The sequence below is a fragment of the Balaenoptera physalus genome (genome assembly GCF_965194825.1).
Source record: "Balaenoptera physalus genome assembly, chromosome: 11".
Taxonomy (NCBI): Eukaryota; Metazoa; Chordata; class Mammalia; order Artiodactyla; family Balaenopteridae; genus Balaenoptera; species Balaenoptera physalus.
In genome coordinates, this window is record NC_138896.1 from 56,619,379 (window position 1) to 56,632,748 (window position 13,370).

Genomic DNA, 13,370 nt, shown 5'->3' on the forward strand with positions numbered 1-13,370 from the left:
TGTCACTCCCCTTTCAGGAAACTCCGTGGACCTAGGATGCCATGAACTCATTAATTTCTTTCTCTAATTGAAAATCTGGTTGACCTTCTCATTTCCTTTTTTAATCTTTACTATTTAAGTACCAATTGATAGAATTCTACAATATCTGGAACATAAGAGGTGTTCAATAAATATTTCTGTGATTGAAGAATGAATGAATAAATGAATTATTGAGTACCAAGTGTTTGCAGACATTGTCTTAGGCACTGGGAACACAACAGTGAAAAGAACAAACAACAATCCCTGCTCTTAGTAAGCTGACATCCTAGTAAAGAAAAAAGGGCTATACATGAATAAAAAGTAAAATGTATAGCAAAATGTATATGGATAAGGGCTTTAAAGAAAAGCCTGGGAAGGGGAAGACGTGTATGGAAGGTGGTGATGAAGTTGAAATTTTATTTATTTATTTTAAAAAATTTAACCTTTTCTTTTAATTGAGGTATAGTTGATTTATAATATTATATACGTTTCAGGTGTACAACATAGTGATTCACAATTTGTAAAGGTTATACTCCATTTATAGTTATCATAAAATATTGGTTATATTCCCTGTGGTATACAATATATCCCCGTGGCTTATTCATTTTATACATAGTAGTTTATACATCCCCTACCCCTATATTACCCCTCTACTCTCCTCACTGGTAACCACTAGTTTTTTCTCTATATCTGTGAATCTTCTTCTTTTTTGTTATATTCGCTTGTTTGTTGTATTTTTTAGATTCCACATATAGGTGATATCATACAGTATTTGTCTTTCTCTGTCTGACTTATTTCACTAGGCATAATACCCCCCCGAGTCCATCCATGTTGCTGCAAATGGCAAAATTTCATTCTTTTTATGTCTGAGTAGTATTCTATTGTACATATATACCGCATCTTCTTTATCCATTCATCTACTGATGGACACTTAGGTTGCTTCCACGTCTTGGCTACTGGAAATAATGCTGCTGTGAACATTGGGGTACATATATCTTTTCAAATTAATGTTTTTGTTTTCTTCAGATATATACCCAAGAGTGGAAATGCTGGATCATTTGGTAGTTCTATTTTTAGTTTTTTGAGGAACCTCCATACTGTTTTCCACAGTGGCTGCACCAATTTACATTCCCACCAACAGTGTAGGAGGTTCCCTTTTCTCCACATCCTCGCCAACATTTATTATTTGTGGTCTTTTTGATGATAACCATTCTGACAGGTGTGAGGTGATATCTCATTGTAGTTTTAACTTGCATTTCTCTGATGATTAACGATGTTGAGCATCTTTTCATGTGCCTGTTGGCCATCTGTATGTCTTCTTTGGAAAAATGTCTATTCATATTTTCTGCCCTTTTTTAATTGAGTTGTTTGGTTTTTGTGATGTTGAGTTGTATGAGCTGTTTTGGATATCAACCCCTTATCAGTCATATCATTTGCAAATATTTTCCCCCATTCAGTAGGTTGTCTTTTCATGTACAAATAATTTTAAAATTTGTATGGAAACATGAAAGACCCCAAATAGCTAAAACAATTTTGAGAAAGAAGAATAAACCTGGACATATCAAGCTCCCTGACTTCATACTATACTAAAAAGCTACAGTAATCAAAACAGTATAGTACTGGCACAAAAACAGACATATAGCTCAATGGAACAGAATAGAGAGCCCAGAAATAAACCTACACACTTATGGTTAATTAATATACAACAAAAGAGACAAGAATATACAGTGGGAAAAAGATAGTCTCTTCAATAAGTGGTTTTGGGAAGACTGGACATGTTAAAAATGAAATTAGAACATGTTCTATCACCATACACAAAAATAAACTCAAAATGGAATAAAGACCTAAATGTAAAATGGCCTATGGAAACAATAAGACTCTTAGAAGAAAACAGGCAGAACATTCTTTTACGTACTGGTAGCAATATTTTTTTGGGTCTGTCTCCTAAGGCAAAGGAAATAAAAGTGAAAATAAACAAATGGGACAGTTTAAAGCCTCTGCACAGCAAAGGAAACCATTGACAAAACAATGATGTTGAAATTTTAAATAGGGTTATCAGAAAAGGCACAATTGCCCCTAATATTTGCAGGACCTGGATCAAGAATACCAGTGGGGTCCACATACTAAATATTCTAAAATTATAAATAAAAAATACTGCTAATTAGAATACATTCTGTTCTCTTAGCTTGACATATATCTTCATAATGACAAACTTGAAAATTATGTATAAAGTTATGGCTTTTATATGACAGAAAATACCAAACATTACTGATTTAATTATTATAGTGTGTTTCTGGGTGTTGTGTTGATGGGCTAGCCATATTTAAGTGAATGATCAAATAGAGACATATATAATTCATACTATTGCATATACTTACATAGTTTAGAAAAGTTTTTTTCCTGCTTTATAAAATTTTATTGGGAACCTCATAAAATTTTAGGATGTCAAATTTGAGAAAATGTCCATGGAGGTTCTTTCTTGTATGAGCTGTAAAATTTGTAGGACTTTTCTTTATAAGGACTAATTTCTGTCTCTGGATATTTTGAGCCTGTTTCTCCTCCACTACTTATGTACTCCTTGTGTCAGGTGCTGTGAGATACCTTTATTTTGTAATACAACCTCTGGATCCCAGGCACCTGTGTGCCCCAGCTCTGGGGGAGTTGGCACAGTTGAAGTAGGAGTATTTCTAGAAGCTATTCCTACAAGGAGACAACAATCAGTAAACACACAGCAGTGTCAGCAAATTATATAAATATGCTTTACTAAACTACCTTTCTGCTGAAACCCCAAAATATATGTGGCCACTTGATATAAGGGACAGTATGATGGAGGGGACCTCAGAGTGGAAAGAGACCATGGTCTAGCTCTAGGGAAAATAGAGCACTTTCAGAGCCATGTGACAAAACCCCAACTATGATGAATACATGGCTTCTCCAAAGCCTTTTCCATTGTTTTGAAGAAAGTCTTTTTAAAAATCTTCATCGGTTTCTTCATAAATCCACCTCATTTATCGACAAAAACAAGCCAAAGGGGGGAAAAGCCCGCATGTAGTATATGTAGTTCTATACAGAGCAGATCTTTCCATTTTCAGATTTCAATAGATACTGAAGTTATTCTTGATTAAAAATGTCGTCACTGGGTGGCCTCATCTTTTCTGAGGGAAAGAACTAGGATCTGGATCAGCCTGTTCTCCAGTCTCCTCCAGTTCCCGGGATTCTGTGACTGTCTTTGAAAGTATCTTTGGTGCATTCAGTGTCTCAGAAAGGCTAGTGGAGACAGATTGCCCACTCGAGCCAGAACTGGAGGAAGGTTCCCACTGTTAAAAGATCATTGATAGAGAAAGGGAAGTTGGCTCCAGTGCTGATAACAAAGCAAGGATAGTGGTGGGGGCTGGGGAGGGGGTGCCTGGGAGGGGAAAGCTGGGGTGCCCACCCAGAGGGGGCCTCCCACACAGGGAAACTTGTGCATCACAAACTATAGCGGACTTAGTTTCTGCTCTGAATCATAGCTGGACTCAGTTCTTCCTGCTTAATTTGATTTGGATTATTTATCTCTGTTTAACATGGTGTGCGTGGATCATTTTCACTCAGATGGTACCATGCTCCCCAAACGAAGCCTTAACTGTAAAGGACAAAGAATTCAGCAATGACATCTTTCATACTTTAATTAATGAGAATGCCCCTAATAAGACCCAGAAGACCACATATCACATCTGAGCACAATTACATCTGCACAATGCCTGCACTTAGCAGTTCTGGGCTTCCTGTTTCTCCATACAGTATAGAGATAGAGTCACAACTCCAATCCATGTTAGATTATAGGAACCAAACCTAAAGGCAGGCTTTGGAATTCAATTCTGCAAATATTCAGTGGAGAGATTTTTTTCTGTTCACGGAGGTTAAAAAAATAGCTCAGTGGAAACCAACAAAATTAGGTGTAGGTCAGGGAATTACTTCAATATTTTGTAGCACGATTGGTTTTACTAAGTCCCACGTTAGCCTAAAATGTGGTGACTTTATGTCCAGAAGTTTTTTCAACAGTCCTGGTTTCAAATTTACTGTGTTATTTCCCCACTAGGGAGGCTCATGATTGTCACTTCATGGTGACCGTATCTTTGGTTTAGAAAATATTAGGCAAAAGGGAATCTTGCTTTACTTCATTTTCTTAATTGCTAATGCTGCAAAGGTGAAAGACAGAAAAGTTGACATCAATACTGCAAACTTATAGGCATCCCAGTATCTCTCTTATGGCACTTAAACTGTGTGCATACAAGAACTTCAGTACAAAAAGAGAAGTAGCCATTATGTTGGATAGCTTGCTTCTGTTATTTATTTTCAAGGAAATCTATACTTGGTCTATCACAATATTTATTAACCTTTATTAGTTTTGTTGCTTAATTGTCTGATTTTCCTACTAAACCATAAGTTTCAAGGAGGTAAGAATCGCATATATCATTGTCATGTATGCCTTATTCCATTCATAATTCTAACTGGGGAACACATACTTTTATTAGTAACAACTAAAAAATAGAATTCCAAGTATGTACCAAAGGCATTCTTGTTAATAGTGAAATTCAGGAAGAATCTTTAAATTGGCTTTTAATAAATTCACCATAAGATGAGTCAAATGTGAGTAACAATCAGTACAGGTTGGTTTCTGCTGCTGTTTTTACTGGCAAACAGTGGCCAGCTGCCAAAAAGCAGGGTCAATCCACGCAGCTGTTTTCAGTGATTCATTTCCCCTGATTTCCCAGCTGACCCATTCGGGAGAATAGCAGGCTTTAAGCCCTAGTTACCAGCCTCATGGTTGCAAGGACCTCCCTCCCCTTCAACTGTGGGAGCATTTTAAAGGCTACAGTTGAGGGTCGGTCGTCCTGGGAAACAAAGTCGTTTCCATGCCGAGAGTGTAACCAGGCAAGAAAGGTCCAGAAGAAAGTGAAATGTTGATTTTAGGGTGAGATGCTCCCCCATGGCTCTGAATCATAACCTGCCCCCCTCCCAGCTTTCTCTCCCACCACACCCAGACGTGAGCCCCACGTTCCAAACACTCTGCCAGTTTCCAAAATACGGAAGTTTCTTTCACCCACTGGTCCCACTGCTATTGCCACTGGCTGGAATGCTCTTCCCTCTTCTTTGTTTGAGAACCTCCTCTTTTCTCCAAGGTGCAACCCAAGTATTACAGTCTCTAGAAGCTTCTCATAAGCCCTCCAAGGTGGATTAGATCCTCATTCTTAATGGGGGGATATTGCCCACAGGGGATGAAAATTGGCTCTTGGAAGGCAAAAAAATTCTTACTCTTTTTATGTATAAAACACACACATTAATATAGTACACATATAGACATACAATGTGTCTGTAATATGAAATTTTCACTTCAGGGGCAGTGATTAGAAGAAAATATTTTAAAAGTCTCCTTAAGTGGGTATTAGTGAAAATAATTTTGAGAAACCCCAGGCTACATGCTCCTTTGACTACCCCTATGCCTACTATTTAGCTTGTTTCAAATCACTGATTTAGAATAGTTTGCTGCCCAGCATTATTGCAGCAAGAGCTGACTCATCCCCCTTTGTAAACCCTTCTCCCACTCCAGTCGTGGCTATAAGCATCTTAAGAGCTGGGACAACTGTCTTGCTCTCCATCGCCCCCTTAGGACCAGGCGCAGTACTGCAACGCAGTGGACGCTAAGAAGTTTGTTCAACAGCTTTGAGGAGATCATGGCCTCTCAGCCCTACTCACAACTTTTACACCCGTTGTGCCGTACAAAGAAGCTTTGATTCCTTCCCACTCTTTCAGCACCTATATTTGATGAGATGGTGTTTCATGAATTTTGATTCCATCTGCAACAACCAAAGAAGGGATGACTCCAATCTAGTATCTACAAGGGTGTATTCTAGTTTCTATTGAAACAATTTTTCTCTCCAAAATCACCCTTATTTCTACCAAAATAGCCAAATAAAGACTAATTTGTTTGAAAAAAAAAAAAGGAAATAAAAATTTCTTGTAATCTTAAAAAAAAAAAAGGATGATTCCAAGTTGAACTTACAGTGTGGATGTGTCCTGTTCAAATGTCCAAGGAATGTTTTGGCTCAGCCGTTGTTTGACATGCTCTATTTCCAAAGGTTTCCATCAAGGAGGGCATTTTCACTGTGACGTCAATTGAATCAGAAGTACTGGGTGACAGTTTGCAGACATGTTTGCAGCTTTTTGTAGTGGCACAGATCCCTGGGACGACTTCAAATTCCTTGAAAAGTCAATATCAGAAAACTGTCCTTAAAATGAATTGTACCTGTCATTCTTCTATTTTATCTGGCTCTTGTATTAATATCCCACCTTATAATGAAGAAGGAGAAGATGACAGGGGATAGCGAACTTTATTGAGTGTGTACGATGTTCTATCTGTTTTGCTAAGTATTTTCCATACATTGAACTCTCCCAATAGTCCTATGAGATAAGTATTATTGTTTTTCTGATTTACAGATGAGGAAACTGATGATTAAATCAGTTAAGAAATTAGCTCTAGGACTCACAGCTAGAAGAGGGAAAGCTAGGATTTAAACCCAGGAAAATCTAACTCTAGAGCCAAAGCTTTTAAAGTACTATGCCAGTTTAAAAAAAATCTGTTTCAAAAGTACATAAACAAAATAGGAAAAAAAAGATCATTGATTTAACTATTCTTTTTATTGGTAGGCACTTTACCAAATATATCATGTGCATTCTAAAAACATCTAAATGGTGACGATCACGATTGCTGTTAACAAGATTAAATAAATGGACTGGGCATTTAAGTTTGCAAATCAACATGCAATTTCCACTTGGGATACATGCATAGCAATCCCAGCTATGGGTCTATATATGGAAAATGGACTGTCTCCAGATAGTACAAAGTTGAAAAATAGATTCCAAGGAAAATATTGAGACATGTTGGAGAATTTGCATACCACACTTGTTGTTAGAAGTTATCATTGATAGAAAAGTGTGAGTATGTGTTGGGGGGTAATGGGGGTGGTGAAAGGAGACAAAAAAGGGAGAAACTGGAAAGACTAAAAGAGAAAATTCAGGTTCTGTGTTGTAAGCATCTCCACTTCCCTCCTCCGTTCCAACTGACAGCGTGAAGGAATTCTTTTCATAGAAAGTTGGCATTACAATAGGACATCAGCGACTAAAACAGAAAAAGAGAAGAAAAGAAACTCCTGAATGTGGAAAGCAAGTCCATGGTTCAGAAAGCATGAACTTAGCACAGACCTTTTCCATTTCTAGGAGACGTGACATTCCCTGTGTGGCAACATTTCACTTGGCACCCTTGAAAGATCCAGCCACATTTTAAGGTCTTTACAAGAATACTGAGAGAGTAGTATTCTTTAAACTTAAGTGGATTTTTAAAAAAAAAAGTATAGCCTTAAAACAGAGGGGAAATTGTAATAAGGGCAAAATAGAATTCAATTCTTTAGCTAAGAAATTTATCCCAAATGAAATTTCAGATTTTATTCTTGTCCTGAAAACTTCCCAAGAAGCCCTTTTTTGTGAGCAAAAATTTTTTTCCTAAGACTTACCACTGATGCTGATTTACTCCTACTCATCAGCTATTTTGTTATTGGAAAAGCACATAGTCTAGTTGAAGGTATGGTCTCTGGAGCAAGATATACTACTGTGTTCTCGGGCAGGTCACTCACCTTCTCTGACCCTCAGTTTCCACACCTACCAAATCAGGTCATAATATTTACTTCTAAAGGCAGCAATGAGTTGAATGAGGAAGCATATATATGTTCAGCTTAATTTTTCCCCTCTTCATTCTTGTCCTTTCTTCTTTCGTTGTCAATGTTTTCTCTAAGTTCTCTTCCAACCTTTAGTTCTGTGGTAGTTAATTCCCCTTGTAAGAAATATTTTTGTAATACTCAGTTGGTTTTCCTGTAAAATTTTCACAGGTAATCAGAGAGTAGAGGCAAACAGGAAAAATGGCGTGGAGGAAATACCATGGTGTGGTTTCATGTGTACAGCTCACTACTGCTGCCTGTGGTCTGAATTAAGGAAAGCAACCCAGTACCACTGGAACAGAAACTTTTAAAGTCACTCAAGGCAAGGTCTAGCCGAACAGACATTTCTCAAGAGTGCCAGCTGGCAATGATTATAGAAGGCTCTGAGGGATACAGAAAAAAAGACACAGTTACAAAGAAAAAAAAAAGAGATCATTGATTTAAATATTCTTTTTATTGCTAGGCATTTTACCAAATATATCATGAGTATTACACTGTGTGATCTTTTCAATAACATAGGACAGAAACATTTTAACCCTGCTAGCAGAGGAGAAAACTGAGGTTCTCAGAAGCTAAGTTAACTTCCCCAAGTTTAATCAGCTAGTAAGCATCTAGGCCAGAATTCTAACCCAGTCTGGGGGCTCCAAAGGCTGTCCATGTTACCTGCTGATTCCCAATGATATATGAGCCAGGATGTATAATTCAAATTAGTTTAAGCAAAAATAGGGAATGTATTAATTCCCATAAGGAAGTCATGGGGAAGAGTAGAAAGAACTAGTCCCAGAAACAACTAGTTCCAATTCTCTCTCTCTCTCTCTCTCTCTCTCTCTCTCTCTCTCTCTCTCTCTCTCTATATATATATATATATATATATGCTGTTGGGTTGCCTGTACTTCTTTCTTACCTCCATCCTCCTAATAGTAATATAACTTTGATCTTTAACATTTTCCTTACCAGGGCTTGTGATTTTAGAACTCCACACCCCCCAACACACACACACACACACACACACACACACACACACACACACAAACATTGTGGCCACTTTCCCCAGGCACTGTTTTCAAATGGAATGTAAGCTCCTGGAAAGGAAGAACAGTATTTTCTGCACCTTTTGTGTTCTCAGGGCACCTAGCAAAGGGCTGGGCATAGTCCTGTGTCAACAGCACTTGTTTAAAAAGTACCTGTAAAAAAAATAAAATAAAAAATAAAAAGTACCTGTTAACGTATATCTTTGAAAAGATTTACAGACTAATCACATTTGGAGTCCATACTCAGATTTACCACTGCTTGTGTTAGTGTTCTAAGTCCTGTGCAGATGAGTATTTCTGAGAATAGGTATTCACTTTTATTTAAAATGTGCAAATGATGACATTTTCTCAGTTTTTTTCATCTAAAGTTGCAAGGTTATATTAAATCGTTTTCATATTTAATGATATTGTTGCCTTGAAAATGAGGAATATTATGAATGTTAAGCTCTTGCAACCTGCCTTGCATGAGTTTCCATTATTTAATTCTATTCTTCTCATGATCATTTCTCATACATTTCCATGTATTAATTATGTTCAAACTGATGTCTGAAATAACCTCAGTAAAGGTCATTATATATTTTGATGGAAAATCACTTCAATCTCAATGCCAATTTACATTTCCCTATCTAAAGGAGATTCGTAATGACTGTTGAAGACTTTTCTGTAAATAGAGTCTGATTTTGAAATTCTAACTGAATTTTATATTTTGCCCCACAAAAAATAAGCACATCATTATTTTGGCTGAAATTACGGGGTGTCTCACCCAATTATTCATGGCTTGGAACCTGAGTCTCTGTTTCTTGTCCTTTTGCCGGTGGGTTGAAAACTGTCTTCCAGGAATGCCATGAATTGTGGATGAGTAATGAGGACACATAGGTGATTTAAAGATACCCAGGGTTTATCTGTACGTGAGTGTAGGAAGTTCAAGGGCTAAATGTGCTGAAACATTCATTGGGATGTCAGAATTTCTTTTGTATGAAATGCGAGGCATGACTCTCCTGTCATGCATTGCAAATCATGCTCTAATTAGTCTGTTGCTTTTCTTCTGATTACTTTTTTAGTAAAGCCTTTGTAGAGCTTCCAGTTACTCTAGAATATAGTCCAATCTGCTTAAGGTTGCCCTCAAGGACCTGCAGATTCCAGCCTCTGCCTAACTCCAGGGACACATCTGCATCCCTCTCCCCCATCCCTGCCACGCTGCAGCCACACCTGCCAGTTTCTCTAATGAACACACCCTGCTTCCCACTATTTAGCACACAGTATGTTCACGCATCTATTCCTCCTGCCTGGAATTCTTTCCCCTCCCTTCCTTCACCTGGCTGATGCCCACCAGCTCATAAGTTTCTACTTAAGTAGCATTTCATCCCGACCTCCCAGAACACATGTGTATTTTCCAAAGGGCCATGTATTTTAGGTTTAAATTCTGAAAGTCTAATTAAGGTTTCTAATTTTTCCCTTAGCCATGGACAGTTCTGTCCCCAGGCTGGTGGGAACCAAGAATAAAGAGCAGAAGAGCAGAAACATTTGGATTCCTTAGATGTTTTTTGTGTCCTTTTCCCTATTCTGGGTCCCCAGAGAATGAACTCAAAGAAACAAGTACTGAAAGAGCCAAAGCCTCCAAGGATGGAGCCGGCCACAGACGAGTCAGCAAATCCAACAATTTTCCTGGGCTTGTCTGCGGATGACTGAGGTGCTCTCCATGAACCACAGCAGGGAAGTGGTCCATGAGACTCCTCCATTCAGGCAACACCAGCCCCTGCTGCCCGCAAGGTCTCCCCGCAGGGCTCTGTGTGCTGGGCTCCTTCTGTGAGCAGTGACACCCGGGCCACGTATGCCCAGCATTCTGAGTCAATGCCCTCCTGTCATTACTCCAAATAGTTTACAGAAATGATTGTGTGTGCATGTGTGTGTCTTCTGATGACTACAAACATACTTCAGCTTTCTAATTTTCATGCACAATATTCCATACTCACAAATGACATTTTCACTTCATTTCTGAACTTTCTGAAATATAACTGGGTATACTCCAAACACCTGTGAGGAAGCCACTGCTGTGTGGAAGACTGACCTCAAACTGAATACAATTTCCTACCTACCACACAACTCGTACTTTCCTTAGTAGCAGCATCACGATCATTAATTATTTTAATTATTTAGTTTTCTAATTATTTGTTTGATGTTGTTTCCTCCTAGTAGTCTGTACATTTCATGAGGTTTGGTACTGTCTTGCATATATATATATGTATGTATGTATATATATATATGTATATATGTATTGTGTGTATATATTTATATATGTATATTCCTTTTCAGATTCTTTTCTCTTATAAGTTATTACAAACTATTGAGTATAGTTCCCTGTGCTATACAGTAGGTCTTTGTTGGTTATCTATTTGTGTATATGTTAATCCCAAACTCCTTATTTATCCTCCCCCCCCCCTTTCTGCTTTGGTAACCATAAATTTGTTTTCTGAGTCTGTAAGTCTGTTTCTGTTTTGTAAAGAAGTTCATTTGTATCATTTTTTAGATTCCACACGTAAGCAATATCATATGATATTGGTCTTTCCCTGTCTGACTTACTTCACTTAGTATGATCATCTCTAGGTCCATCCACGTTGCTACCAATGGCATTATTTCATTCTTTTTATGGCTGAGCACTATACCATTGTGTGTGTGTGTGTGTGTGTGTGTGTGTGTGTGTATGTCACATCTTCTTTATCCATTCATCTCTCAATGGACATTTAGGTTGCTTCCATGTCTTGGCTATTGTAAACAGTGCTGCAATGAACATTGGGGTGCATGTATAATATCTTTCTGAATTACGGTTTTGTCTGGATATATGCCCAGGAGTGGGATTGTTACATAATATGGTAGGTCTATTTTTAGTTTTTTAGGGAATCTCTATACTATTCTCCATAGTGGCTGCACCAATTTGCATTCCCACCAACAGTGTAGGAGGGTCAACAAGGAGGCTTTTTAAAAGGAAGGATGCTTATCTCAATCTGAGTAAAACCACACAGATCAAGCCATGCCCCACACAACTCTAACAACTGGTGGCAGTACATCAACTTTTCAAATAATTAAGTTAAAACACTTTCTTGAATACTTAATTATGAACAAATAATCTTGACACAATGAATGGCAGCTCTTTACTGAACTTTGACAACACCGAAAGATATAACAAATTGTCCCTATTCATGAAGTGACCTGGACTGGTCATAAAAAATGCAAAATATACTCAATCCAGAAGTTGATATAGACCATGCACATAGAAATGTCCACCCATCTTTTTACACTTCAGCAAATACTACAACTGCTTTTATTTAAAAATATATTTCCTCACGTCTCCATTCTTTCCATGAAATGAAGAAGTTTGTTTCACACACACACACACACACACACACACATACACACACAAACACACGCTTGTCTAAACGTATCAGAACACACAAAACACAAAGGTGGCAGGGTGTGGGGCTGGGACTTCATATTTTAGCCCTAGCTTCACAAGAGGTTATTTTGCAAATGGATTTCAAAAAATAATTACATTAATCAAAACAATATTTATTCTCCTACACCGTTATTGATTTCACCTACACTTATCAAATTTATCTTCTGCCTCTATACTTGCCTGCCTCTCACTTCTTTGGGCTAAGAGAGCGTGTGTACCTGTATGCTCAAGGCTCCCCTTTGAAATAAAATGTCTGTGAAACCCAAACACAAAGCAGCAGGAATTAGGCTCATTTTTCTTGTCCCTGTTTCTCATTAGACCTGCTCCTGAAATTCTTGGATCTACCCTAGTTCTTAATTTACCTTTGTGGTATAAGCAAATGATGATTGCATTATATTTAGTTCTCTGAACATAGATAAATTACATCATTCTTGTCATGACACTTTAGACCATGAAAATTAAATGGCAACTAAGATTTTTAGAAGCAGTTTAAAAAGCTAATATTAATGTGTCATGAGAGATCAACAATGTGTCTATAATTCAAAGAAAGAGGGAAAATAAGTAGTAAATGTGAAAAAGGTTGACATTTGGGAGCCTGATTAAAGAGGAAACAGTAATTCTTTGTGCGATTATTGATATTTTGTGGCTAGTCTGAAATTATTTTAAAATATAAAAAGTTTTTTTTAAAAACAGGTAAGATTTTAAATGACGATGATCCCAGGCCATTTAAGATGGTGACTACGTGGTGTGATTTTTGAGGAAGAGGGGGTGATTAATGAGACCCCCAGATAAAGTGCCCAATACGAACCCATTAGACAACATCCCAGACCAAAGCTCAGCCAACTTTAAAACACACTTATCTCTGAGGAGTAAATCCTGGTTAAGATCCAAATAACTCCAAAATCCAACACCCATCTTCCAAGTCATCACCAGCAAAATAAAAGAAAATGCAAAAGAAAATAAAATAGGTAGGCTTTCAAATGAATTTTGCTTTGAACACAATTCCAGCCAGTATCAAATATTCTTGCTTACCATTATCAAAAGAGCAAATCAAAGAAAAGCAACCCAACTTGCAAGCCACAAATTGGCAGTCTCATCCATGTCATACTCGTGATCAAT